Raw genomic sequence first — 5,605 nt, 5'->3', positions numbered from 1 at the left:
CGCCCAGCCTTCCAGAGCCTCCGCTGGTTCCGCCCAGCCTTCTAGAGCCTCCGCTGGTTCCGCCCAGCCTTCCAGAGCCTCCGCTGGTTCCATCCAGTCGTCCTGAGATTCCTGTCTGCCCGGTTCTGGTCACGGAGCCCATGCATGGACTGTTCCCACCCACCCTCCCTGCTGCTCCAGTCCCGCCACCTCTGTCTCCTGACAGTCCCTCTGCTCACCCACATCCCACCTTCGGTGCAGAGGACTTGCCGTGGGACTGCCAGTCTCCATCGATGTCCAGACTGAAGGATCCCTCACCATCACCTCCAGTCTCAGAGTCCTGGACTCCACCTCGGCCCTCCGACCCTGCGGCTCCACCCCGGCTCTGTGCTCCCTCGTCTCCGTTGTCGGCCGTCGGCCCACCAGCTCCTCCGGGCTCCATCGTCTCTCCGGCTCCGCCCCGGTCAGTCGTCGCCCCACCTTCGCCTCTGGACTCTACTCCTCCGGCTGCGCCTCGTCACTCCGTCCTGCCGGCTCTGTGGACCTCCTCCCTCCCGTGGGCACAGCCTCGATCCTCTGTCACTCCGGCTCCGCTGCGTACCTCCGGACCTCCATCACCGCCGGGGTCGCCAGAGCCTTGGGTTCCGCCTTGGCCCTCCGGATCCTCGGTGTCACCTAGGATCGTCGACTCTCCGGTTCTCCCTCGGGCTCCACCGGCTCCACCTCCGTCGGTCGGCCCCATGCAGGAGCCAACCCTTCCTCCGCCATGGCTTCTCCCTCCGTCGGCTCCGCCTCAGTTCATAGTTCCAGTACCCCCACATGGACCTGGCCCTCCATCCCTCCCCCTGTTCCGCCTCCGCTCCACCACCCTCCGGGTTTCATTAGGTGGTTAGAGCGTCTGGAAGCCGCTCCTTGGGGAGGGGCTCTGTCACGTATTGGTCGTCTTGTCATCATTAACTCTTGCACTACACATCATGGACTTCATTCCCCACAAGCCACTGTACTAACCACTGCATTCACCTGCTCCTTGTTTCTCACTGCACTGATTACCGCTCACAGCTGCACCTCATCACACACATCACACCTCATCGTGCTTCTCACACACACAGCCACCTGGCGAAGTCTTATTGTTCCATCTGGTCTTTATTTCCGAGCGTTTCTTTCCGTGTTTGTTTTCCCTGTGTTTGATTCCTGGACTCCTCCCCGTGTTTGATTCTCGCTGCCAGCCCCGACCTTTCTGCCTGTTTTTTGACGACGATTTCTGCCTGCCCCTTTGTGTTTGTTTTGTTGAATAAATGCTGCAAATGGATCCGAACGTCTCTGACCCTCCTTGTGACAGAGTGCACTTAAGACAGTAAACTGTTTACCTTTTACAGTTTTGGAAATGTCATTCTTAACATAACTCATTTTGGTGATTTGTGATAAGCTTATTTTACATTAATAGGATAACAATAGGATAAAACACAGGTGTGGTGTTTTAGCAGCTAATTTATTGGTGATTAATAAAAAATAAAGCTAAAAACTCTGTTTTGTCAGTGTTGCATAGTCTCATATAGCCTACTGAGAAATAAAGTTTAATAAATGCAAAACAATGCATCCAGCATATAAACAGGTGTCCTGGTTGAATTTGGGGGCGGGGCCACAAATCCGTGAGAGCAGTTTACAAACTGTGGGAACGGATTGCGAAAGCGTGCGCACGGATTATGAATTTGTGGGTACGGATTCAAAATCTGAGGGTACGGTTTCAAAATCTGAGCGCACGGATTGGAAATTCGTGGGCACGGTTTGTTAAACCTAGGGAACAGTTTAAGAATTTGTGAGTACGGTTTATAAACTGAGGGAACGAATTGCAAAACCGTCCCCACGGATTAATTATTTTTCTTCTACAGGTGACGTAAGGGGCTCCGTACATTTGCGACTAAAAATTAGTACGAGCGACTGTGAAAAAAATATTTAGGAGCACCATGTGCGACTGACCCCATCAGCAAATTTGTGTTTGCGCTCAGGGGAGCTTCAAAGGTTTCTACACGTTTTTGCAACATTGAGTAATGTATTACAGACATATCTCACGAATCCATTCATAAACAAAGTGTAGAGAGAGTGTAAATAAGAGACTGATTGTGCAGTAAGTTATTGTCACATCCCCGGACTTTCATGTTGGTTTCTCCCATTCTCCCCCGCAGTTCAGTGTGTGTTTGGTTCCTCCTTCATTGTCTCCACCTGGATGTGTAATCAGTCTGTGTATTTAAGGTGTGTGTTTTCCCCTGTACTCTTGTCGGTCTTTGATGTTATATGGATGTCTTACCCTGCTGTTCCTGTGTCTGCTTGTATTCCGTTGGATTTATTAAATATTCGTCTTTTACTACGTCGTTGTTCGTGTGTTCCTGCCTACATCGTGACAGTTATAGAGAGCGCCGTTGATTATAATAGAGCTTTGTGACATCGCAAACTAAGATGAGTGACAACTTTTAATAATTTTTGTGGGAGTTTGTAAATGAGGTACTGATTTAATACAACAAGTTATTTTATATATATATATATTTTTTTTTTAATACAAGAAGTTATTATTAAATGACTTACATTGTCTGACTATAACACTGTTGCCTGATTTTGCTCTATTTTGTCGTCAAAAGTGGTCTGAAACAAGTCACAACTGAGCCGCAGCGCATCTCCATTCAAACACAGCGGTGTTTCGTTTATGAATGAACGTGCGTTTTTAAACGAATCTAGTGAAATGATTCAATTTCCAATTCATTAAGAGTCACTTGCTTTATTCCCGTATGAACCATCCGTTCGAACGAATCAAATGAATAATATGATTCAGTAATTAAATCAGTCTCTTGCCTCCACCTGCTGGCAGATATCTGAATTCAAAATTGTGTAACATGAATTTATGAATTTGATTGCACTCATGGCACCTCTGAGCCTAATTAAACATATGAAAAGGTAAAAACAAAGGTAAAAAAAATCTTGGACGACCACCGTAAAAACAAAACTTTTAACATAAATTCTGCTTAATAACACTCTATTTACTAATATTGTTTAATTTTCTTCTTTGCAACAACATTCCTTTAATAGGAGTCCTCCATTTATGTAGGCTATAGTTAACTGCTGATCTGGGACCGTCAACCTGGACATACTGTTGTGCATAAATTTAGTTACATCACAATTATAATTTTTTAAAATTGTCAACTGTAAACTGTAAGGAAATATACAGTTATATTTGGCTTTTGACACATTATTTAAAATGTGGCTAAAAAATAATTATTAACTTTTTATTTTTTATTTTTGGTTGGTTGGGCCAGTGAAAATTTTGGCAAGGCAAATAAAAATCTGAACCACTGTAGAAGGATAATGCTCGTTAGAAAAGCAAACTGCATGTCTAGTAGGCTATTTAACATATCGCATATATATTAGTTTTGCACACAATATCTATTTTGTACACGCTTGTACAAAAACAACTATAAAAAGCTGACACCCCCCCCCCCCCCATTGGCAAGGTATAATTCGCACACTGGATGAAACACATTTAGACATTCATTTAGACACTCCCCTCCCTCCACACACAGCTCTCATGGAACACGACACACATAAACGAGCCAAAATGCTTTACATTTCTTGAGATAATAACTTCTGAACATTAAACATTGATTGTCAGCCTTTATTCACCTGTTTCTTGTGGTTTCTTATCAAAATCCTTACAAGTAAATAGTGTAAACTGCACCGCTAATGTCATAGAATAGCATAGTTTAATAACAGCGGGGCATATTGTAACACAGTGTTACAACGTTCCCCATCTGCGCCACTGGAATATAATACAGGTTAGTGTCTTCTGCTGGTTTGCCAAGCATTAATAAACTATCTAAACTGATAAATAACAAATTGGAGATTAAAATAATAGCAGATTTGTCTAATTTTAAATGAATAGTAAAAACTGAAATGAAAAGTTTACTTCAGCCAGAAATGTACTTTTACTATGGTAAAATAAATATTCAGCGATATCTTTAAAAGGCTTTTGAATTTTGGCGCTCTTTTTTCTCTGCATAGAGTTGCTATGGCAACTAGTAAATACCGTAAATTTGGTTATGCTAGCGTGTGTGGAAATATTTAAACCACGTGTGTTACAATTAACCCCGCGTTAGGTTGTGCCCCGCTCACCCCTAATTCGAAACACTACTTCCACTTCTTGAAACTTTGGCTTTGCAAATATTACAATTTGCAGTGCTACTAGCTGCTGTATCAAGAGTAAAATATTTCCAAATCAGGGACATGTTTACCGCGCTGAGGTAGACTTTGCATGTAAAAGTTCCCTCTGAACTCACCTCTCACACTCACGTCACATGTGGTTGTGTAAGCAGCGCAACGTATTTTAAATGTATTTTATTTTTAAGGCAATGTTTTAAAATAATTGTGTTCTTGTATGAATTATTATAGTTTTTACAGTAGACTATTATTTATTGCTATTTATTTAATCAAACTCTGGTAACGGTATCAAATCTGGATCGGTCAGTACTTTTGACCGTATTTTAGCGAAAACAACGTGCCAAAAGTGTAAGCACGGATAAATTAAAGTCAGAAGAATGCAGATCATATTTATTTTGCGTTAGCATGAAGCTGCAGTTTTACAATACATGAATTACATTTACGAGTAACAGTAAAATGCTGCAAATCATTTGTTCTTCTTTCTGCAACTCTTACCCCGCATAGCCTATGCAAATCTTTTAGGCATTATAATAACTCCATAGAGAAACATCTCTCCTTTTTGAATTTGGCCTGCACTACCCATTTCAACCGCTAGCTGTCAATATTACATACTGCACCTTTAAGGCTAGACAGAGCACCCCCTCACTAATTTCAGAAGCATCCTCAGTAATTTGATTCTGGAACTGGCTCTACCTCTGCATGATGAGTGGGTCTTTAACAATTGTTTTATTTCATTTTATTAATAAAATAAATATTTATTTTTATTTTATTAATGGTTTCTTTCTACCGGCCAGTGATGATTGACAGATAAAATCGTACAAATACTTAGCTTCATATTTTTAATTTAACAGCAATAAATTAAAGAGGGTAAACTTTATCACTCAACTGAAATCTTTAGGTGTTAGGTGAAAAATGTTTAGGTGTTAGGTGGATACTTAGGTGTTCATGAACATCCTTGTATGAGCAATATAGTGGATTTACTTCAACCGCTTAGGTAATATCAAAATTAAATGTACCAAAATTAAATAAATAAATAAAATAATAAAACTCAGAGCAATAAATAGCCTACTGATAACCGAAGAAATAAATACTGAGTGAAAAATAAATAACTGAAGAGGAATAAATACAGAGTAGGTAATAAAACCCACATATTAAACATTAACAAGTATATCTAAAATCATCAAAATTTAAAACAGAATAAATAAAATATTTTTATTTATTAATTTTTAATTTCTTTTATGAGAATCCCACAGCTGTCAAATTTGACACGGGGGAAAACATTAGGCTATTTTTCAAAATTTAGGGTGGTTTTGAAGTCGGCTTTGGTGGAAATGTTACTGATACCTTGTAATCCTTGCCCCATGTTGCTTTTATCGCTAGCAAAACCTGGCAACACTGATCAGTGAGGTTCGATCGCTCTGGT

The sequence above is a fragment of the Garra rufa genome, chromosome 11 (genome assembly GCF_049309525.1).
Source record: "Garra rufa chromosome 11, GarRuf1.0, whole genome shotgun sequence".
Taxonomy (NCBI): Eukaryota; Metazoa; Chordata; class Actinopteri; order Cypriniformes; family Cyprinidae; genus Garra; species Garra rufa.
Note: the sequence above shows the minus strand (reverse complement) of the source record.